The following is a 24,961-nucleotide window of genomic DNA, read 5'->3' as shown; positions in this document are numbered from 1 at the left end:
TGGGAGAAGGGGTAGGCGGGGAGGAGGCCAATTAACTATCGAAATACATAGAACTCTCTGGAAAGACAATCTCATATGAGAAATAAGGGGAGGGGAGGGCTGTGGCCAATGGTAAGGCAGGGAAAAATAGATTTTTCACAGCCTTTTGAATGCTCAAGGCTTTTGAGCTGTGGAAGCATCATACCAATGGACCTTTTGGTCCTCTTGATTTGGCTGGTCACGGCTCACCACGACACCAGGATAGGTGCACAGAGTGATTTTGCCTTGAGATGGAAGGTTGGTCACAAGTCTTTATGCTCCCTGGATGTATGGGGGGCAAGAGACACTATGGCTTGATGAGGACTGCTTTTATATGAAGGAAAATAACGTAGTGCCAGCAGAGCTGTCTGGGGACACCATACGGGCCCTGTGATGTGATGCAGCAACTCTGGCATTGATCTAAGAGACTAAAGCAGCTCTGCTGCTCTGGGTTTTAAGGAGGAATTCAGATATCCTGCCTCTGCCCATGTTATCTCTGTAGAGCAGTTTTTGATCTCTCTATGACAATAGTGCATCTCAGATAGCTATCGAGATGCCTTCATGTACTCTGAGGTTTAAACTGTGTGGGCCATTGTAGTCTGAGAAATTATGCATTATTATTTCTATTAGGTTCAATAAAGTACTTGATAAGAGGTTTGCTCAAGAGAGTATCTCCGTGGCTGCTGCTTCTTTCTTTTAAGCTGAAGAAGCCATGCCACTGAGAAAAAAAGAACCTTTTGTAAAAAGATACAAAAACTGGTGATGTCCGTGTTACCAGCTGTGCTTGGTCAGGTTAAATTTATAATTATCAATGAACTGGTTCTCCATAAAGGCTGACTGACAAACAGAGTTCAAGGAATGAAAGTGTGTTTGTATGAATTGATTAGGAACAAAGACATTAATCCATTTGTTACTCTTAGTCATTACTCTTACTATCTTTCAATGACTTCTAAAAACAACATTCCTGTGAATGAAAACTAATCTTTTTTATTGCCTTGCTGTTCATATAACATCAGCATACCCACTTCCTGATTAAAGACCTGCTGTTTTTCAGACACAGTGATGACAAGAAAGAAATGCTTTTCTTGTTGTCTTTAGGAGGAATAGGAAAAACTATTCTACTGTATGATCATCCAGCTGAAATACTGTCATCCAAGAATTCCAGAGTTAAGTCATATGTACTCCCCACATCCATTTGGTATTAGCTTTGTGAAGAAATACACTGTTCTGCTGAAGTTCTTCTTTCTTCTGTGGAGCAGAATTTGACATCTGGGTTTAGGGATTGCACTGAGTGCAGTGAATTAAATGAATTTGTATTTATTGTCGTAGTGCCATTTCTGAAAACAAAGCTGTATTGCAGGGCTGTTCAACAGTCACCTTCTCCCCTGTGCTGTTCTGCATTACACTTTCCACCTTCTTCTGCCACTTCCCAGGGCAAACTTTACAGATGCTGCACTGTTTGTTGCTTCTTTTTTTTAAGAGGAATACTAGGACTGATGCTGCTGAAAACACTGAGACACAGCAAGGGAACTGGTATGTCATGAATCGTGTTACTACGAGGAACTGGTAGCTTCTGAGCTCTTTCCTCTGCTTTTTCTCAGAGAGAAAAGTGAACTAACCTCATGAAAGATGCGCTTAATTTCCTCCTGGTATTTTCCATCAGGAATCTTAGAGTTCAAGCTTATTTCATTCCTTTTGGAATTCTGGTTGAGCATATGGAAACTCTTTGTAAAACTTGTGGTATCCTATGTTTTCTTCTTGTTTAGTATTAATTTATTTAGGATTATGAATTTTGTTGCTGCCTTAATGAAGTTTAAAAAGGAAAATTGGAAAATCAGCTGACTAACAAAAAGTAGGACTTTGTACCCATACAAATATTAAAAGTGATAGTTACCATTCAAAAAGATCCACTTTAAAAAGCTTTTCCTCTCTCTTATGTTAAAATGGCCCTTATGAATGCTAACATTAAAAATGGCTAAAAGATTTAAAAATAACTACTCATCCTGAAACAAAAGCAAGCATAGATGTGATCTGCAGAACTTTTAGTATTGGATGACCCCTGGCTGTGGACTGCATCTTTAAAAGGAAGGGTGTCTGTTCCTCTCCTTGCTGAGGCAGCAAAGGGTTTGTGTTTAGATTTGAGTAAGAGCCCACTATATTGTACAATGGACATCTTTCTCCTGCACTCATTTTTACTGCTGTTTTTCATGTGGTCCTCCAGCTTCTCACTTGGATTCATTCTGTGATTGAGCTGGGACATATAAGCGGTTTGGTTTTTGTTTTTGTTTTTTTTTTCCTCTTCATAGCTTTCTTTTACTTTTTTTGCATTTGCATAGTTACAAGTGTTACAAGTAGGGTGGGGAAAGGAAAGCATGTTTCTGACAAGCCATTGGCCTGGTTTTTATTTGATGGAACTTACAGCTAAAATCAGATCTGTCACTGATCTCAGCACTTTACTTAAAGCTGCTTGGGTTTTTTCACCACTGTTTTCATCCTCAGAACTGTAAATCAATACCCTTTGATCTAAACATAAAAGTCTGGAAGGCTTATATTGAGGATATCTTCCCTTGCACCTCGCTTCATTGAGTTCTACTGCTAAATCTGTTCTAAGGAAATCAAAAGCGATACTGAATTGACATTAATCGCTCTCCTCAAGACTGCCAGAAGGTAATTTCTCAGAAAGTTTGGAGTTTGAAACAAACTTTGCATTGTACTGGTCTATTATTAGCACTCCACTTAGCATATGCAAGTAAGGCTTTTGAAAGCAGCGCATAATACCTGAACTAGAAACTCTAAATGCTTCTGCCTTAATTAAAATTGAATTTTCTGAGGAATAATAAAAAATATTCAAAAGAATATGGAAGAGGAAGAATTCTTGTTGAGGAATTCTGCGGAACAGATGTGTTTTGTCAACTGTAACAATTTGGACCATGTGGAGTAAACTGTAACTAAACTAAAACACAGTCGCCTCCAATTTTTACAAAAATCAATTTTTAAGCTTTTCGGCGTCTTGTTAGTTCAATTCTACAGACTAGTGATCAATGGTGTGTCACTTTGAGTTGCTATTGCATAGTAAGAATTAGTGTTTTTTTCCAAGGTGCCAGGAATCCTAATGTCTAGTAATCAGCTGTTACAAACCTGTGCTTTATTTTAATTGATTCTATCAGGCAATAATGAGGTTTGTATTCAGAATTTTGAAACATATTGGAAAATTAAAATGTATTGGAAATGTAAAATTGCTGTTTTGGTTGAGTTTAAAATAAATGGCAGCATCTCTGCCAGCTGGACTAAACTGAGGAGACTTCTTGAAAAAGCAAAGCTTCTTCTGGTGTAACTTCTATTATAATGTGGTGACTTACTCATTAGAGAACTCATGTCTTCAGCATTTGAACAGTAAGTGCTGTTACATCTGGGAACTCAGCTCCTTGGACAGAAGGACACTTTGTTCAGACACAGTCTTCTGACATCTGATGACCTTTTCATTTTTCCATAAGTGAAGTGGGACTCTTAAGATGATTCTTCCTATTGTCAGAGATATTTTATTATTATTTGTAATATTTATGCTTTTTTTCTGGAACAGATCTCGGTTCTGTTTGAAGAAATTACTGGGTAACTTCAAAAAGGAGCCACAATCCTGCTTACAACACAGAAATCCAGTGCTACCAGTGATGTGACAGTGCATATGAGAGTGGGAATTACTAGAGCTGAAATGTTCAATGAGGTAAATAGAGCAATGCAAATCTCAAGGGCTTCTGAAATACAGAATACAGCAAGGACGATTTTGAGAATGTGTATTTCATTGCTGCCTCCTCTCACACCATGCACCAAACATCTCTTTCCTCTCTTCAGCTTCTAAAAATCAGTTTGATGTGACTGCCTCCAGTTTGAAATTAGCATGATTTAATCTGTGATACAGGAAAAGTCTCTCTCATGGAAAAGGCCCACATGGGAAATCTAATGATAGCATATTCCCCAGGGAAAGCTGCCACCTTAGACTGTGTCCCTGTAGGAGGGAAAGTGAACAGCTGCAATATATCTTGTGAAAATGTGTGTGTGCATGTGTATGGTGATGTGACACAATGCTTTGTGACAGCTCATTTTGTTCTGGGTTCTTCACATGACAGATGAAATGATTTTTGAGATTATTCTTAGGTATAAGACCCAAAGTCAGTTCTGTTGGACTGTTTGGCATAAAATACATTTAGGTATCTCATTTAAACATCCCTCTGGAAAAAAAGCTCTGGAAATCAGAAGTGATTGAGTGGATGAGCTGCAACTGTATTACTTCTAGGCCCAGTAAAAAGGCAAGTATAAGGGGCTGATTTTCATTTCAAGTGTTTCATTTGAGGTGAAGTTTCATCCCAAGGCTTACATAACTAAACTAGCTTTTCCTGTAGTTGAATTAGCTCTTGTTTTACTTCTAAGTTAAATTAAGATCGTTGCAATTTTGCGCTAAGGAGTAGGAAAAGTTTAAATATATCCTTGCTTTAGAACAAAAATGTACATTAATCATAACCAGTGATAAAATACTACTTGTCATTACAAACCTTTATCACTACTTAGGATTAGAAATAGATCAGTTATATAATTTCACATACTGCTAAGAAAATGTATCTATGCCTAATTTTAAATAATTGCTAGGTTTATAATTTAATGTGAATGTAGGATATTTTAAAAATACATACTACCATTAGTAAACTAAATAAGAGAAATGTATGTAATCTCCTAAATCTTGAAGAGGATTTGTCGCTTCTGTATTTGTTGTGTAGCAATAATGCAATTCTTATTATTCATTTAGAGAAAATACTGCTGAAAATTTGGTGAAAATTCTTTTCTCATTTTGAGCATTCAGTGTGACTTTGTCATACATTTTCAGGTTTCCAGCTGGGCTGGTTTGCTTTCATTCAGGATTGAAGTCAGTTGCTGTTTTTCCAGGATTACTGAAAGGTTGAACCTATTTCAATGATATATAGGATCTACAGAATAACAGTTTTGCAACTTATATGCTTAAGAGAGAGGGAATATGTCCAGAAAAATTCACTTAAATCATCTATCAAATGTGCCAGCGCAGCTGGTGGCTTTATTTCTCAGGAAAGCAGAGAGAGATGGAAGGGCATGAGGGGTGCTTTTATTGATTGCTTTCTGGGAAAATTATTCTATGAGTTACTTTAGCAAAGAATGTAATTTGCCTGAGGTATGGCAGGAATAATATGAAAAGCTCTGGGAGAAATAGTTCCCTGATTGATTTTTTTCAATATGAAATGATGGTGTTCTCTCAGAACCAGAACTATATCAGCTCCACAAGTATCACTAGGGATGGGTGTGACTCCATGTGTTTGATAAAACTACAGGAAACTTTGGAAAGATCTACTGGAAGGAAAAAATGGAAATTGGGAAGAAGAGAGATTTTTACTTCTCAATGATCTGTTCATGTAATAACAAAGAAGAAAAGTAATTAATTGTGGGATGTAATGCCCTGACTGACTTAAAAGGCTACTTTCTTTTCTATTTCTGTGATGTAAGCCTTGAAAATATACTAGTGCAGGTTATGATACTTTTAACCTGTACTGTAATGTTGACTGTTTTAAGATCTCAAGCTAAAGGCATCATCCTTCTTAAAACTGAAACTGGGACTTGTACAACTCTATCAGTTTTTCCACATCCAATTCTATGTATATAACTGCCAATCTGTGATTCAGATATAGTCTCATCTCCCACAAGTGAAAGCAGCTTAAAATAAAAAAATAAAAATCTCAGTTTAGAAATTATATTATTTTATGGATTTGTCTAATAATTAGCATTTTCCAGTATTATAGGAATCTGATAAGTGAATTGAACTTGAAAATGAAATTTAAATAAATCTTTGTGGAAGACTAGCCTTTTATATTTAGGGAAGATAAGCAATTTTTAAGAGGATAAAATACAAAAAGAAAAAAGAACTCGGTGTCCCTGCATATGACAGGTGAAAGGTCTAAAGTCTGAGGAAACTGGATGTCACTCAGTTACTGTCAGTCCTCATTGCTCACTGTCACACTGCGGAAAAACATAGTTAATTTTTTCTGACTTGCAGAGTCTTACTGAACAGCCAGACACTGACATCACTGACACTGGCATTACTGTACAACATTTGTAAAACAGTCTTATTGCTGGAAAACATTGCTTCAGTCATCAAAGTGATGGAGTCATGTTCTGGACTTAATTTTGATATGCTGTATTGTTTCTTAAAATAATTGCAGGCTGTCTATGTATTTTTGTGTTCAAAATTCATGAATGTATTTACAAGAGGTGAACTGTTTTGTCTCCCTCCAGACCAAGAAGAGAACCATATAATTTGAAGTTCACAAAGGCAGAGATCTACAAGCCAGCAGAATTAGAGATGAAGAACTGCTCCGTGGTGAGTAAACTGAGGCTTTCATACACTGGGCTTCTTGAGTGAAGATTCTGTGGCACATTCCCCAAACACGTAGAAATTACAAAATATCAGTAATTGATTGAAACCTCAGAGAATTGCTGTTACAAAAATAGTACTAAAAATGAAATATATATTACTGTTTCACTACTTTAGCTAAAGTATTCCATTCTACTGCAGACTTTTATTTTTCTTCTGGTTTGATCAATATTCTCACATTTTACTGTCATTTTTTGACATCTAGTGCTACATATTGTAGATTCCTCCAACAATTTCTGTAGCTGGTATCATGAAGCACTTTTGATTGCTAAGAAAGCTCCTAATCCTTGACAAGCTTGTACCTGAACATCCCACTGGTGCTGTATTTGCAGTTATGAACTGTGGTGTGCCACTTTAGGCATTGACTGTGTAGGGACCTCATCTCTCCTGGTCACAGTCAGCAAAGAGATAAAGCCCATTTTTGCCAAATTGGATCAGTTCTCGCTGGAGACTGTAATGTTGCTGGCATGAGGATGCTTCTTGATGCAGCCCCTGGCCAAACAGCTGAGAGAGAGTTGCTGCAGGCAGAACGGGATTCTTCCCACAGGGCTCAGCCCTTGGCGACAGCTGGTAATGCAAAGTGCTTCCTGAGCTGAGTGCAGGGGTTCCAACACTGCTCCTTTGCTCTCCTGAAGGGCACAGACACCACTTCTCTAGAGAAGCAAAACCCGACTATCTATAAGTGATTGGGAAAATATGGAGCATTTTTCCTATGAATTTAGTCTTTTTTTTTTTTTTTTGGCGGGGGGGGGAGGTGTGCTGACTGTGTGGAGGAATAAATTACAAGGAAATTAAAATTTAGGATTTTTTTTCAAAATTGTCTCTTAGACTGTTTTACTGAGGCCTTGAGGAGTAACAAAGCTGAGTTTGTTTAGTGGAATAGATGGAAATAATCTGAAAATTATTTGGCATGCTGATACCACATTTTATAGCTGATAAATTATTTTAAATCTCTCTTGATAGGTGCAGAGAAAAAAACCCCACAAATTCCAGTGAGATTTCCATGCTTAAATATTTCTGAACCAATATACTGGTTGGTAGCAGGAAAATGATGGCTGGAAAAACTCTTGCCCAAGTGAAGACATTTTCCTAGTTCTCCTTCTAAAGGGAAGCAAGTTTGGAGCTGCAGTGGTTTTCTAGAACATACAGAACTTGTCTTAATGAATTAGCCACACTCTCTTGTGGCTTTTCTCCCTTGTAACTGTGCAGGAAAATGTGTTTGCTATGCAGAAGCATTGAGTGACTACCTCCTCCCCCAGGGAAAAAACAAAAAGACTTCACAGCACAGTAGATTTTGCTCCTTAGTAGCTGTAATGAACCACAGAGAGCTTGTCAGTAAAAATTACGTATGTGTATATACATATATATATATGTGTATATATAACATGCATGTCTTTGTTACTGTGTGTATATAATATTTGTATTTGCTATACATATGTATATGTTTAGGAAATGCATGTGTATTTTTATGTATGTATAGCTTTATATGCACATGTATGAGAGAGAAATCAGAAAGTGGTCTTTAAGCTCTGTGGAAGAAAGAGGAGAGAGTGCTATTTCCAATATGTGTCTCATGGGAAGTATCATTTAGCATGATTGTTGGTTAGTAATGACTCTTTTCGATGTTTGTTCACTTCTTCAAGTAAAGGTAGGACTGGTGTTAGAGCTACTACATTCTTTAGATCTGTTCCTTTCTTTCCTCTGTACTTTATTTTCTGCCCAAAGTTTGTTGCCCCATCCAAAAAGCCTTTAGCTGGTACTTTCTGAATGCATTTGCACTCAGTTCAAAGGGTTTTGTATTTCTCTGGCAATGGTGCCTAAAATGAAGAGATCCAACACACCTTGTGATTGAGCACGCTGCCAGCATAACAGATGCATGTGATTGTTGGCAGCCAAGAAGCCTTATGAAATATCAGTGTCAAATGGTTAGAGACGGCATTTTTAAATCAAAAATATATGTTAGATGCTCTGGGTTTGATGACATGGTAAAGCATAGTCTAATCAGGTTGACTGAGTTATTTTAAATTTTAAACTATAATTCTTCCATGTTACTTGCATAACCTTTAGCTGTGATATTTCTGTGACTTCAAGAGTTATTTTTACTTTGGTCTAAACAAAATTGTGTTAGGAATAAGTTCAAAGGACTAATACCTGTGCTGGCTTCTTAGACCACAGTGTGTGTGATATGATGTGGTATCAGTATCATGTCATATATCCTGATCCTTTGCACACATCTAGATCATGTGGAATTCATTGCAGGCATTAATTTACTTTTCTCTTTTAATATCATATATTTCTGAGTTTTCAAGTTATATTCTTTTATTTTAGATAATTCAGTTATGTCGAGGTAGGGTGACATTTTTGAGATATAACTGACATACTGCTCTTTTTCCCTCTTCTGTTCCACTTGGAGAGAAAATATTTACAGGTAGAAAACAGGGACAGTTAGGTATTTATGATGGGATGCTTGTCTGTATCCCTTAGTTCATAATTACCTTTGAAATAATGTTAAACCATACTGGTTTTTATTAGGGGTTTGTGACCCAAAATCAAGTAAGTGCTTTAAAACATTTACCCTAAATAATAAACAGTAGACTTCCTTTTTTGAAAATTTTTTGGTTATCTTGCTGAGTATGAAATGCATACTCAAAATACCTGGGATTCTCTGGTTCATTATACTGCTCAGTATAATCCCATAAAACTAAGTTCCTGCCTTTTACATTAACACATTAACATGTCTTTCTGATAATTTAATTCTAAGAGAGCTTTCTGTATTAGAAGGTGAGGAGTGTGATGGTATGTGGGAACTTGTGGTGTGTAATTTATCATCACATCGTGTTCACATCCAGATAAATGAAAGAGGGAATGTTTTTATGAAGAACTAGAAACAAGGTGTTCTGAAAAGAAGATTCACAGCTTATAAAATCACTGTAATGTGATAAATTAGCACATTAAATCCAGTCCCATTAATCAATTTTAAGCTAAACACAGATAGTTCTACTTCATATTTAAAATTAATGTCTGAGGATATTTTTTAAAATCTGAGATAGTTTCATTTCAGAAACTGTCAGTATTATCCTCTGCAATCCAAAGAACTATTAAAGAGATAGGCAAGCCAGTAGATAGCAGGTTGAAGAGTCATTGAAAGCAGGCAGTTCCATATTCTTATCATAAATGTGCTGAAATGACAATAGAGAATGTCATGAGGAATTTAATGGAATTTCCTTCATCTTAAGGTTCAAGAAGGCTTCTGAGTTTACATTTATTCTGGTTCTCAAGCATACTTAGGATGCCTGGAGATGAGAAATCACAAGACTACTTGAATACAAAGTACAAAGAGAGATAAAATCATTTATAATGCAGTGTTGATGTTTCTGATTTTAAAACACCATCATGTCAACCCCTTTTTTTTCCCCCCATCATATTAAAAAGAAAAGATATGTATTACTCTACAAGAGAGTTTTACTTTAATTCAGGTTTCATATTACGCTTTGCTTATTCTGCAACTACCTAGATATTTTCATACCAGATATGATAATTAAATTATATACTGGATGAAAGTGTATACTCAGCATTTTAAAAAATAATGAATTTTATACCCATTCAAAGTGGCAGATTCTAAGATAACATAGTAGAAGAACTTCACCAATGTCCATGTGGTCGTGTATATTTGTAAGATTCTTGCCTATTCTGTAAAGTAAGTCCAAATCTAGGATGTTTTTATATTACACTTGAACCATAAAACCTCCAAATAATTTTTAGTCATGTGTTTGTTGCTAGAGGCTCAGCCTGTCCCTCTTCTTTAAATATATAGAGAATTGGAGTTTGGTGTGGGAACAAGAGAGGTCACCCTCAAACTGAGAAAGTAGTGTACATATCAGTGTACACATCCAAACCCTAAGAATACTGGGGAGGGGCATTGTTAGGAAGAAAGTTCATCCTGTGCTTTTCTGGGGCTGACTGCCATTAATAAACATAGGCACTTGCATCAGCATCCTGCTGATACAATTGTAAGAATCTTTCAGGAAGTCAAGGAAAAGCTTTCAGACTCGTTCCTTGGAAAATACCTTCAAATGAGGTTTTGCAGCGAAACACCTCTACTGCATTTCAGCTCTTGCTCTTTTCAGTGCTGGCCAATGTACACACTATTTTCAGATGTACTGTGACAGCATATGCTCCCTCTCTTACTGAAATACTTTTATTTGATTTCAAGAAAAGCAGCAGAACAGAGCAGGTTGAAATGGTGTTCCTGTTTGGAAGTGGCAGAGCAGTATGTCAGTGTTCTGTAGGATGCTGTCTTTAGGGGGTGGGTGAAAATGTGCTAATTTTAGTTGAAAGGTTGAGGCTGTATCAGCAGAGATTAAAATGCTGAGATGCATCTTTTAATTCATGGTACTGACAGATGAAGTGAAGTAAGGAAGTGCTGGTGTAAAGCAGTGCAGGGCAGTGCATGGGATATGGATCTAATTCAGTGAGCCACAGATTCCAAAGGTGCTGCCGGGCTGAGCGAAGGACAGATGCTGACAGGTAGCCTCAGCACTTAGTTCAGTGACTTCAGTGGCTGGTAAAGACTAATTTTTATTACTAGAAAGAGTGTCTGGAGTAGATCTAATGTATGAACATTATATATATATATATATATATATATATATATATAAAAATATAAATCATAACATATGAACTGCAAATACAAATGAGCTAGAATAAGGTGTGAATTCAGAAAGAGGCTATTAACACTAATCCAAGACCTGAAGCTGGCATGTGCCACTTGAAAAGAACCTTTTAGGTTGAGGTGGGAAAGTATCACTAAACTATGGAAAAATGATTAGGGCTGGGTTTTTGTGAAGGTTCAGGTAGCAGGGTCACCTAGAGATGTCGTGGTACTGATGATGAGGGGTCACGGGCTGCTGGTGGGACTGAGGGCTTGTACAGGGCGAAGGATGGCATGTCCAGCTTGCCCAGCATGATTGCTGGTGACAGCACTGACTACAGAATTCTGAGGTGGCATGTTATGGGTGCTGGACACTGAGAGGCCACAAGGTATTTCACTTCTTTTGGCAGTCATTCATCAAGGTGGTGAATAGCTGTCTTGTACAGGGCTGTGTATTCTTTGTTAAATGAAGGCATGACTGCTCAGACATACACACTGCTATCCATGCATAGCAGCTGCTTTGGCAGTTACAGAAATTAAACACATTCAGCTGTGATTCCCTACATGAACTATTAAGTTAATCCTTCTTTTAATCAAAAATAAAAATAAGGCAAAAGGCTGTAGCACTTGGTGCTGATACAAAAGGAGATTGTGAAAGTAAAGAAAATTTAAAGAAACCAGGGAGGAGATGGAAATCAGAGATGATTGGGTTTACTCCTTCCTATCTGAAACCATTTGCTTTTTAGGGCTCCAATTTTGTAAATCACGTTAGCATCTGCTTAACCCTAACCACAGTAATAATCCCTTTGCTTTCAGTGTATTTACATGAGTAGAGATGTGCAAGAATCTGCAAAAGTAAAAATAAAGGTAGGCATGGTGGTAATATATGTACATTTTTTCACCCAGTTATACCTACTGCTGCATGTCCAAATCCAAATGAAATAACACACAGGAACACCATGGTAGTGATAAGCATTCTAATTATTAAGTTTCCCACTGGGATTTAAATTAGAATCTGTTGCAGACATCAAGGCTACATTCTGAAGGCAAGTCAAGTCTTGCTGTAATTGCACTGGCTCAGGTTTGTTTCCTAAACCACCTGTTTCTCTGGTTGTGCATATTTTAGGAAATAAAGCTTATGTTGGATGGGAAGTGATCTGAAATCTTACAAAATATTCTCTGTATCTGTAAGCATTCAGGACAAAGACAAATTAACTGTTTTGAAAAAACACAGTACAGCAGGAGTAGAAATGTCATGTATACATTGGACAGGGCTTTTTCTTTGGAAAATCTATCACATATTTAGATGAATTTTCCTGTAACTTACTTACTTTTATGCACCCCTATTTCAGTGATTACTACATGCTTGTTTTCAGCAAAGGCTGTATCTTCCCTTCTGGCCATTGCTGCACTTCCAGCTTCCATCAGTGGAAGCTCTGCCCTGTGCTTCAGATCTATTCTGCTTTAGCATTTGCCAAAATCTTGGCAGTGGTGGTGGTTCAGCAGGGAGAGATCACTGCCTGGCTCTCTAGTATAATCCCACTAGTATAATTTTGTGGTTTTCTTTGATCCCTTTCTCTCAGCCTTTCTCATTTCTGTTGAGGCGTATTCCTAAAAAAGACAGTCACTGGGATGTGGGGTGTTGTAAAAATTCACTTTTAGGTACAGTGAGAGGCCCATGAGCTCCTTGAGCAGACCACAGGTGAGCTCCTGCCTTGCAGGGGGGTACCAGATCACCAGCAGCCTTCTCTCTGAGAGCCATTGGGAGATGCTGCTCAGACTGGGAAGCTTCATGGTGCTTCATGGCTTCTGAGGCCCTGAACTCTGGCACTCCAAGTGTTAATGCAATCCCTAACACTCGATCCCCACTTGTTCATGGTCTCCATCTCCTCCTCTCAAACCTACATTCTGGCTTCCAGAGAAAATAAATCTGTACATCAAGGCCAGACTGAAGTCATGCTGCCCTCACACTGGGAGCAGCCCCCAGTGTGCATCTGCAGGTCACTTTCTAAATGTTCCTGTCTTTGTTGGTAAGGGTTAAATCTCACTTTTCATCCTCTTGGGATTGACAGAAAACCTGAACTTTGTCTGAAGGAAACCAAGTCTTCCTGTCTTGATGTGGTAACTACGATACTGAAGTAACTAATTGCGATATGAGAGGTCCAGGTTAATTTTTCAGTTTTGACTAAAAATGTTAATATTCCTGGCATGTGGTTCTTGAGGATGCCTTAACCATGATGATGGGATAGAAAAAAAGGAGCAAGGGAGAAGGTGAGGAATCTTCATGCTGCTGAAATTTTTCCCCAAATAGTGGTACGTACCTTATAGTGGTACAATAAAAAATTAGAGGCCAAACCCAGGAAATTAACATTTTGGAAATGTTTCTAAGCATGTCTAATCCTTTCATATCCCTTGGAACAGCATTATGAAAATGAATTCAAACCAGGAACAGCTTATGAAAATTAATTCAAGCTAGGCATATATGTGAAAAGCTGCTGAGCAATGCTACTGAAACTGAGTTACATTCTGGTATTCAGGTCTTTGGAGACCTGTACAGTGAGAAACTGATGTTTCTTTCTGGTATGAGTAACTTCAGTGTTAAATGAAACTCCAGGGGAGATTTTAGGATAATTTGGGAACTGGGCTCTGAGTTTTCATGTAAATAAATTTCTGTGATTGCTTTTCTTGAACCTTGCCCCAGTTTTTTCACGTATTCTCTTCTAATGCAGTGTGCATTAACTTCTTGTGACTCAAATTTGGAAGACTACTCCAAATAAAATAATTTAAAAATATATTATAGCAGTAGCAATGCCAGTAAGGGCAGTGGGATCCACACTATTCTGGATAGTATTGTGGAATAATTTTCACTATTTTTTAGTGAAAACTATTTATAGTTAAACTATAAAATATCCTATAAATAGTAAAACTATTTATAGTTTTATTCATAATACTGTGAAATCTATGAGAGTTCTGTTTTTAGCTTCATTGGGTGGTAAACCCCAGCCTATGACCCTCTACCTCAGCTATGGTAAAGAGCCCATATAATTCCTGAAGCTGCAGTTATGTATTGATCATTTTTGTTTTGTTACTTCTGGGTTATGGCATCTTTATTTGAGACTTTTAAAATCATACTGTTAAACTAATTAAAAATAATGCAAAGAGTTGTCCCACCACATTGATTTTGAACAAGAAAACAAAGTATGCTGATTAGTACTGAATAACTGATAAGACAGAGTCAATAACACACATCCCCACACATTTTTAATGCTTAAGACTAAGCCTTAAATTGTAGTTTTTCTCTTGGAGGTTTCCTGGAGAACATTTGCTGAGGAAATTAAATTCTCACCTTCTCCTAAGGGCATCTCTCTTTTATCAGTATGGGGAAGAGTTTGGGGACTAATTTATGCCTATATCCTTCACTTGTGAAATATGATATCACAACTGGACTGGTCAGAACTGATGGCCAGGTTAAGTTAGACCAATTAAACAGCAAAACATCAATCTGTCAGATTATACTTTAATTTTTGTCATTTCATTGTGTGGGATTAACACTGATGAATCTCATATAGTGTTTCTTTATGGTAAAATGTGATCTTTCTAAGCACATCTTAAAGAAATGCCTGTACATTCCAGTCTAATTAAAAACAATAGTTCTCCTAAGTAGGAAATATTCCTATTGAAAGACCCATATTTTACTATTTTTAAAAGTGCTTGTCTGAAACATTGAGTTCAGCATATTCTTAGGATAACTGCACAGTTAAGTTGGAGATTCTTATTGTCTTGACTATGTATATTCAAAATGTTCAGAAGCATGTCAAAAATTTGTTGCTCAGGGAGTGTATACTTGAAATCTTTGAATTTTCAGTGGGATTCATGATATATTGTATATGTCATAGGTTGGTAATACTGTAGTATTTCTCAGACTGCTGTTTAGATGCTTCCATTGCGTGATGTAAATTGATGTCTAATTCTAACTCTTGATAACATTGTTCAGTCATTATTTAGTGCTGTGAGATGTAGAGAACAAGCTGATTTATGCAAAGGAAAGGCCTGTGGGATTAAGTATGTTTTAAGCAGAGCTTAAGTCTTATGCTGGACTGCAGCATGTGTGTGGATGTCATGTTGAATGAATGTAATAATTACAAAAAAAGAAACCTTTTTCATGCTAGAAAGTCTTTAATCAAATCTCATTAACTTGGAATTTATTAAGACTCTGGAGGTTAGGGAACTTTTCCAGTAGATTAAGAGCTAGTGAGCAGACAAATATTTTATAACATATGGATTGAAAAACTCTCTTAGTCTGGAGAGCTGCAATAATTATAGCAGGCATTTGGCTCTATAGAGTTCAGGAAAGTTGGGTTTTGGAATCGTATTGGTATATACCAATTGTTTGAATATTCCATCTGTAGTTTGTAATTTAATGCTGTTATTAGAAAATAAATCCTATTATTCCTGTTGGAAGGGTGGTGCCATGTGTGACACTTCAAAGTGAATTCATATCATGCGGTCGTGTGGGACAGAACAGGAGGTGACCAGAGAATGGCACCAGATCTGAGAGAGGGAAAGGCAGTAGGAAGCTTTATATGAGCCTGCTTGTAGCAGCCAGGTGAACAAAACACAGCTGCAAATACATCACCTTCCTTCTTATCAGTTCCTTTGGGCTTTCTTATCTTCTAGAGCACCTGTGCTTTAAACACAGTCTCCTGCCAGTCTGTTTGCTTCTTGCTATACTGATTCAGGGCACCTCCCAGCAGTTGTTTGCTGCTCATTGGGATGAATCACCAAGATAGTAACTTGGAGCCAGATAAAGACTGGGAGCCTGAAAGGTGAAGCTGACATTGGCTTAAGTTCCCTCGATTTTTTACATAGCAAAATACAGCAAATAAAGGAAGTCTTTAAAGCACCCCTACAGCCGTTTTCATCTCTGTGACCATGAGATCCACAGTGTCTGTGCCCTGGGGCAGTGACCAGTCCCCACACCTGGGGATGCACTCAGTGCTCCTCACTGAGAGCCTTCAGTGTGGCAGAGACCTGGAGGGAATGAATTGAGAGAGTCACAGCTTCATTTCTCACTACTGTAATGAGGTTAGTGATAGACTTTGAAAGAGATCACTTGATTGATTTCTTGGCAAGCAGCCATTACAGAACTCCTCATTAGGATGTCTCTTTCAGTCTCTCCTAAATTATGGTGATCAGACAGCCCAAGTCTGTACACGACTGAGAAGAAAAGAAATCAACTTTTATATTTATTTAGGACAGAATAAAATGACCAATTTAGAATATACATTTGATTTATATCTAGGTACTGGTAGTTCTTGTTCATATATTGCTTAGGTCCATGATTTTTGTTGCTGCATGTACAGTAGAGCAAACTTAAAGAAGATTTAAAAAAATTTTTTTTTCCTTTAAAAAGGAGGGGAGAGGACAGAATTTGGTAAAGTTCAAAAGCATGGGATCAAGTAAGACCGAAACAAGATCTTAAATTAGGTCTTACTCTCTTTCTCCCCCTTTTACATTAAAATAATTATACATTAGAAGAAATAAAGTATACCTGGGTAGTTTCTATTACTGCATTCCCCTGAATACTTCATATTTCACCACAGCACTGCAACCTAAGAGTTGAAAATGCTATTTATGGTGTAAGAAGTCACCCAGTATCCTGTTAAAAACATAAACCTGTGAAAATTGGGACATCTCAGCTATTTGGAAGTTTGCAACATGTGCAAATACTACTCTAGCTCTCCCTGCTTGCCTGTGGGTAATTTGTTGAAGTTGCACGTAGTTGATTGTCTCGTTTGTTCAAGTGCGTTGTCTCTCTGTGGGGATGCAAAACTGCTAGCACTGGATTTATAATATGAATGCTCACAAAAATATTGTAAACACACATTTTCCACTGCATTTACCCACCACTTAGGGGGAAGAAGTGGAATCCTGAGGTGAAGTAATTCTAAAAATCTCTTGCAAATAATTTCTAATGTTAATTTAAACTTTATTGGACTGCGGTTCCTGTCCACAGTCTGAATGACTACCAAAGTGTATAAAGGTCATACAAGCAGAATTCAATCACCAGTGTATCTCTGTCTTATGCTCTTACCTAAGGATACATTCCTTCCTCATTTGCCCATTGTTAAAAACAAAGTGCCAGGCTGAATGGAACTCTGTTTTCCCTCATACTGCCTTCTAATAGTAAATGGCAAATGACTTTTGGCTAGTTTACAACTGCAGTCCCACTCACTTCATGAATATTTGTTAAAAGAGCAAGATTATTTATGGAAAGTAAACATAGAAAAGAGATAAACTTAATATAAAAATCAAAACACACAGGTGAAATTGCAATGCCATCATCAACACAACTACCATGGAAACTATGTTACTGTATTTTTAAAATATTCATCATTGTTTCTTTTTCAGTTAAAATAGTTCTGTTTTCTAAAGACATAATTTTTAGGAGATATAAAGCTCTTGGCTGGCAGACCATCTGGGGCTGAGGGAGAAGAACTGAAGGATATATATATAGTGAACTTTTAGACTACTTTTCCACTAGAAACAATTCCCAGTGAAGTAAAGACATTTAAATGGGGTATGGGTTTTTCATTTGCTTTTTTTGAAAAATTCTCTTGGTGGTTCTGTCATGTTTAACTGATCTGTTTGATTTCATATAAAGAGTAGCAAAAATGTCAAAAAAAGAATGCCACCATGTGTATCTCCAGAAAGGACAGAGTAGAAAAGAAGAGGTATTGTGTATTTAAAGAAAAAGATTATATGCTGTTTTTCTGGTGTATCCTTCTAAACTTGTTACCTCTCTAGCTTTGGATTCCCCCAAGGAACAGTAGAATTTCTCTTTTGCTCTCTAACCCCTCACAAGACTAGATATGTGTGGGTCAGAGATACTTGTTTTCTGATTTATGATTCATGGCTCATGTTAACTGGTTCTTCAAATGCCCTTGTTTAAACAGTAGGTAGAAGAACAAGGGTCTTTATTAGGTAAACATTATTTATTAAAAGGTGCAACAATTTTGTTGTATTTTGGAGCTTTTTGTTCTCATCCTTGAGTCCCCTGCTGTTCTTTTATACCTACCTGAAATCATGATAAAATACAGCAGTTAGTATTTCAGCAGGTAATGCGGCTGCTACCTCAACAGCTAAAAATATACCAGTCTCTGAAGGGTTTAAAAACTGTGCTGAAATGCAATTAATGCTGCAGAGCTCTGTTGTATTTTTATCATCACAGATTAAAGTCGGGGGGAAAATGCTAGTAGGAAAAAGAACTTCCAATATTTCAGAGGAGGAGGTCCCAGCTGTCCTGTGGCATTGACCCCATTTTGATTACAGCTGGCCGGCAGACACCAGGAAAGCTGAGAGGGTCCATCAGCTCTGTTCTGTAGCATTGAGGCTGACTGGGCTTTATAGCACTTAATTCCCCTTACTGCTAAAAAGAGAAAATTCACTGAATTGAAGTGATGGTTATAGCCTTAGCTGCATGTTCAATTTGTTCAGGACTTGGAAGTTGGTTGAATGGGACTTCATATTAATTGTTTCGGTTTTGGGAATGTGGGGAATTTCAGTAACAACTCAGTTTTAGTGTAAACCCAGCTCTTTCTTCCCTCCCACTTGTAAGCTTTGAGAGCATAAGCCATGCTTTTATTCTGTTTTATGAACAAAAAGGGTGTTAATCCATGGCTTATGCTGCTCATCTCTACCCTAGTACACCTCAGCAGAGAAGGGTAAGTGGTTCCTTGATAATAAAGAGATTATTTGTCAAGGTTTGGGGGGGAGGGGGTGGGGTCTTGGTGTCTGTTGTTTTTTTCCTTTAAGCAACTCTTAAGAAACAGCATCAAAGACAAGCTTTTTCTCACTAATCCTTCCCATCATCCATTTGAAATTGAGCTGTTTGAAGTGTTCCTGCAGTGGTATTTTATTAAAAAAATCAGTGAGGGCATGTTTTGAAGCCAGCTTTCTTTTTTCTTATCTGTATTAATCTTTGTACATTCACCACCTTGTGATATGTGATACGCTAATATGTAGCTCATTCTAAATGAATCTTCCTATCTTTTTCTGGTAGTATAAACAAGACAATTCAATTTTGGTTTTGTCGGTCTCTTACCTAACCTCAACCATTTATTCTACTGTTTTGAAGTACTTATTTTTCTCTGTGACATTCAAGAACAGAAGACAGGTCTTTCCATGCTTCACTGCACAGCTCTTAGGTTTATCTTCATAATTTTGATGGACAGTTACTAGATTTTATTGATCCCTACTTCATGGTTGTTGTTAAGCATATCTGGAACTGGAATACTTTGTCCTCTAAAATAGAAAGTTTAATTTTAGAAGTTATTTTTCCAGTCCATTTACAGAAGTGGAGTTTCTTAATATAAGTATGTTCTTTTTATTTTTTGTGAAAATTAAACCAGTGAATGCTACACTATTGTTTTTCTTCAGTAGAGAAACAGGCTGTCACTAGAGACTAGTTTAATAATATTTTTCTGGCTGACTATGATTGCAAGAAAAATTGAGATATCCAGCAAATCTTGCAGTGGTGTTAACGTAAATTTTGGTTCTGATCACAATATTTAAATACTGGTATTATTACGAATTTTCACACTCAGAAGAGCTAATCATGCTACCCTCTGCAGCTGGGCATATACTGTGCACTGACTGTGAATGCTGTGCCAAAGTGTAATTAGAACACCGACTGAGCTGCAGAACTGCAGGAATTTCTATTTCAAGTGGGGAAGGGATTCCATTTCTTTGGTAATTTTCCTGCAAACTACAGTATTTAAAGGGTTTTCTTAATTTGCTACTATGTCACCACTGCTTTGTTTTAGAAGAGCTTAGGAACAATCTTTTAAATGACTTGAGTGCAAAATCCATCTCTTTTACTTTTCTATATATTCACTTCTGCCCATTGCTGGGGTTTTTTTGTTTGTTCAGAATATTTGCAAGACATCATAGAAGTATTTCTTGCTTCCTTTTCAAAATCTGAGCCATAATGTAATTGATTTGCAATTGCAATCCATAAACCTAAGGCATTGCCATGCTTTAAGCTGAAGGCTGTGACACTGTAGGTTGTTCCCTCTTCAGAAATCTCCTTCCTTTGCATTTGGACTTCCTTGATCTTCTGGAACAAGATAAAGTAAAGCAATATATCTTACTTTGTGTCAATCACCACCATTCCATTTTTGAAACAAATTGCCCTTGTGAACCTTAGGTTCATTTCCTTCTCTTCCTGGCTTGTCTTTTCTAATGTTCATTCTCAAGTGTAATTAAAAAAATAAATGAAACAAATGGAAGTAAAGATGGAGGGAGATACTATAATTATGTGATGATTCCTGATGCACTTTTCATCATGCTAATAGTAATTATTCATGCTAAATCATATCCTCATTATTAATAAAGTTCTTTGTTTTGCAAGTCATTCTGAACAATTGACAATACTTATTTTTTTTAAATAGAAATTAAGAAAAATCAATATCCTAATGTGCTTCTCTGCAGATAATTTATTCCTGTGAAACAAAGTCACTAAGTACAAGTTGCTTGGTTTTTTTAAATGGAGTTAAAGGCAAAATTAATATTCATCTCTATTAAACTCTCAAATGAACAAACTGCTATAGAACTGCTATTCTTCTAAAATGGAAATAAGTATACATCTATTTTTATAAGTGGTTAGTAGTCATTTTAATACTAAAAGGCACTCTAATTTAGTAGGGAAACTCACTCTAACATTGTTAAAACAGCACTATGAGTTTGTCATATGTAACAAACATTTCCTTACACAGTTCCCAATAGCGTGGGCATTTCTATTCTCTATCACGACAGAGGTTTAAAAAAACACATTAGGATTGATGCTTCACCTCCCTCTGAAATGACAAAGCCAAACAATTAATGCAAAGTCTAACAAACTGACAGTCTCTGTGGCTGGTACAGATGCTAAAGAGAATCCCACCAACAATTTTTTTTTCATAGATGCATAGAAATAGTAACAAGGGTTTTGTCCGAGATTTATCTGGATGCCTTTATTATCAATTACAGAAATAAATACACGAACCCTTCTCACTATGAAATAATTTTCCTTCTATAGTGTGCTTTTTTACAAAACATGTCTTCCATGAAAAATGGTGTAAATATATGTACTTTGGTGAATGCTGTGGAAGAGTACAGACTATTGTTTTGGATATGGCGAGGTTTGTAAAGGGTTTTATCAGCACTCTTAACTGGCAAAGAGTATTCCAAGGGGAGGGAAGAGTTTATTCCTCACCACCAGTTTATAGTGTTTATAGTTATTTACCTGTCTTGAGGAATGGCAACTAAAAGTAGAAACATCAGGGGACTGAGATAGAAGGGTCTGCCTTTCTAAGCTGCTGGATATTGGTGGCAGTGAAGTTACTAGGGAAGTATCCTGCAATTTTCTTTGGGAGTAGAATTTATCTGGTTTTAAAAGTTTGGAGTAAAGGCATGAAAATAGTGGGTGTTTTTGAGGGCAATAACTGTGACAGAGCAGTTAAGAGAGCTCTACCTCCCATGCACTCCGTCTGACGGGGAGTGCCCAACGCGGGAGATGCTGTGGGGGCAGCTGAGGCTGCAGCTGACTGGAGACTAAAAGGTTCTTTAATCCAGATAAGTCTGGTCTAAGGCCTCGGACTATGCCTAGCCCTGTATGTGCTCTTCATCACAGCCTTCTCATTTGTCTGCCCATCTTTTAATTTTCTCTGTATCTGCTGTATTTCCCCTGCCCCCGCCAAGCTTTATTGCTTACATTGTTCAATCAGTACATCAAATATTAAAGGTACAGCTTGAGATAAATAAAATCATTCATGCTGTTTATGTTGGCTTGGCATCAATAGCTAGCTAAAGAATACTTTTCTGAGAACTTTGTTGCCATTGGTTGATGAAGCTGCTGTGTGCAGCAGGGTGTTGATGGGTTAGATTGCTTTATGTGAGGTGGAGGCTTTTTGATTTGGGAGCCAGAAAAAATCACACCAGTTTCAACTCCAGCTAAAACAAGAAAAATATCTTTTTTTGAGAAATAGAAAGGGACAAGGTCAGAAAGAAAAGACAGAAAAACTTAAGAGTTGGTGCCTGGATATTGCAAGTAGTTTAAACACCAAGTAAATATTATGGAAATTGGGCTAACTCTCACATCATCTGATGGGATGATTTAGGTTTTTTCAGATGGCAATGAACAAATTGAAAAATTAAGATGACAAATTAAAATGGGTTGGTTGTTCTTTAATGAAAGAAGTATGCTTAGATCAAAGTAAAAACTCAAAAGGGAAGTTAAAAGGTTAGCCATACATTAATAATGCAATGTTCCTTGAGATTACTTGCATCATAGTAATTTTAAAAAGAGCTTTAGTTTGTGTCTTCATGTTCATCACTGAATCTGTGTGGAGTCTTTAAGTCTCTGTGATACAGGTTGGCAAATAGGCAAAATATGGCATTTTGGTCAGTTTGGCCCTTCTGCTGTCTGCAGGAGGCAGTTTATAAAAAATTCTAGGGCTTCAGAAAGAGCTCCAGGACTTCCAGGGGACAGTGCTAGTCAAGAGAAGGTGAAGATGAGGGGATTAGCTAAGTAAGACACTGATAGTCTGCCAAGAAGTGATCCCTGGAAAGGAGAACTAGGTGAAGGGGGCAACAGAAAAACTTAAGGACAGAAAGCAGCCTCAGGACTAACTAGAACTCATCTTTTTTTCTAATTTATTTATGGTATCATACTGGTGGTATGATGCATACAACAAGATAAATTAACAGTGTTTGAATGATATCAAGGTGTCGGTATTTTGGAAGTCCAACTGTACCTTGCTTTCTTGGATTATTGGGGAAAGCTGCATATTTATGCATGACAGTGGCTGTGTGTGTGTGTACACAGTGCATGATATAATGTATAGACCTTTAATATGTAAATATCAGGTAGCACTTTCAAATATGTTAATAATGTGTTAAAATGTATCCATAAAAACATGTTGCATTTTTCTCACTATAATTAGTGCTTCATGTTGCATTTTTCTCACTATAATTAGTGGTTATTGCATATTAAGTGTTGTATTCTTACTTTCACCAATTTAGTGCATCAACCAACAATTTTCCCACATGCAGATGGCTTTCTGAGCTCCACACCATGAGTTATCATTTACTGTTTCTGAACTGTCAAAGTATGAAGTGAACACAAATTTTAGTTTGAAGAAGTTTGACCAACTGAAAAAGAATATACAGAAGAGATCTATGAAAAAAATCAGAATATGTATCTGTGCTTGCATGCCCAAATGTCAATTTTGGTTTAATAAAGGTTTGTCCATGTGTTAGGCAGCTGGCCATAGCAGTCCCTGCAGTTTAAAAGATTAAACTTACTGTGAACACATAGGCAAGACTGAAGTTGGGGGTTTTTGTGATTTTGTTGTTTTAATTTGGTTTGGTTTGTTAGGTATTTTTTTTGCACAAGTTAGTATGGGTTTTTCGACAGTTGTTCCATTGGAAATCACATGACCATTTCCAGCTCTAAAATTGAAATGGCAGTAGCAAAGAGCCAAGCATACAAGATTTACAAATATTTAGCCAGCAGAACTTTCACAGCCAGCTTTGGGAGAATTCAACACAAAGCTTTGGTTCTTTACAAACACAGTTTTAATTTTGGCCAGGATTATTTGTATGGTTGCATTTTGTGTTCCAGTAAGAATGGCTTTCATCAGTTTTGGATGTTGTTAAGTGTTTCCTCTGGGTTTGTTTGAATGATCATCTTTTAAGATTTTTTTTTTTTTTCAGCAGGTATGTTGTAGTTCTACAAATACACTCACTGCAAACATGGAAGACTGCAGGCTTGGAAGTAAAATTCTGAGAGAGAATAAAAATGCAAAAGGCAGAAATACTTAACCTTGAAGAATTATTAAGTGAGCTGCCAGTCATATTTGTGGAGTACTAGCAGAGGGATCCTGACAATGATTTACGAACTTTCACATAATTATCATTGCTGTGGATTCTTTTTTCCCTTTATTCAATGCAGCTCTTTTATTTCTTTTATCCCACCTAGGATTCCTCCTCTGAACATGGTTTGGTGAGTCATTGTATATTGTGTTTCAATAAGAAAAATGGCATGCTAAAGAAGAAAGAAAAATAATTTGAAAAAAGACACCCAAAGGATTGTTTTAATCCAAACCAAATTGTTTTAATCAAAATTGTTTCCACTTTTGCAATAAGGAGGAACAAGAATAGCTTGGAAAGAAATGCTCTGCTTATGTTTGTGTTTGAAGACCATAATAATCAATACTAATTTTGGACCATACTTTTGATGATCAGAAATGATCAACAAGATGACTGACTTCTTAATTGTCTGGCTTTAGCATAAGGTATTGCAGATCCCAAGGCTTGTATTAGTTTCTTTTCTCAGTTTTCACTAGGGTAGATATTTTTATGCTGGTTTTATGTGGATATTTTGCTTTGCATTATGACATAATTTCATGTTAAGGGCAGGTCAAAGAAAAGTCCATAAGCAACTTTATTTGCTAGTAGAGACATAGCCTTCATGTTTTCCCCTCATGTGGTGGCACAACACAAGGTCTCAATTGCCCTTCCTGGTTATTTAACATTCTTTTATACCACTATCCCAGGCCTCCCAACAGGAATAACTTACTTGGAACCACTTAATTCTTATCATCTCGGCAGTGTACAGCATTTCAATATGCAGGCCCCTCCTTCATCACCTCTGCTTGTCAAGCAGCAGGCGTGCAGCACATGCACTTCCTGCTGCTCCAAAGAGCTCCTGCTTGGCAGTGGCCTGTGCAAGGATCCCCAGCTCTGCCTCACTGGTCACTGTGCCAGGATCCCCAGCTCTGCCTCACTGGTCACTGTGCCAG

General features: G+C 37.1%; 1 long non-coding RNA gene across 2 annotated transcripts in view; it reads left to right on the top strand.

The window, feature by feature from the left end:
* Positions 1 to 895: 895 nt before the first annotated feature.
* LOC121665598 overlaps positions 896 to 24,961 on the top strand; it is a 76,946-nt gene continuing 52,880 nt past the window's right edge. The window contains exons 1-4 of one of the 2 annotated variants that reach the window (XR_006016422.1): positions 896 to 1,551; positions 2,518 to 2,685; positions 3,599 to 3,739; positions 6,328 to 6,412. This is a non-coding gene — a long non-coding RNA (uncharacterized LOC121665598). The remainder of the gene's footprint in view (positions 1,552 to 2,517; positions 2,686 to 3,598; positions 3,740 to 6,327; positions 6,413 to 24,961) is intronic. The other variant, XR_006016423.1, reaches the window with a different exon arrangement.

This window comes from Corvus kubaryi, unplaced genomic scaffold, assembly GCF_017639235.1.
Source record: "Corvus kubaryi isolate FWS band 111438036 unplaced genomic scaffold, C.kubaryi_AGA036_p1.0 37334, whole genome shotgun sequence".
Lineage (NCBI taxonomy): Eukaryota > Metazoa > Chordata > Aves > Passeriformes > Corvidae > Corvus > Corvus kubaryi.
This window is presented reverse-complemented; position numbering and strand designations above follow the sequence as displayed.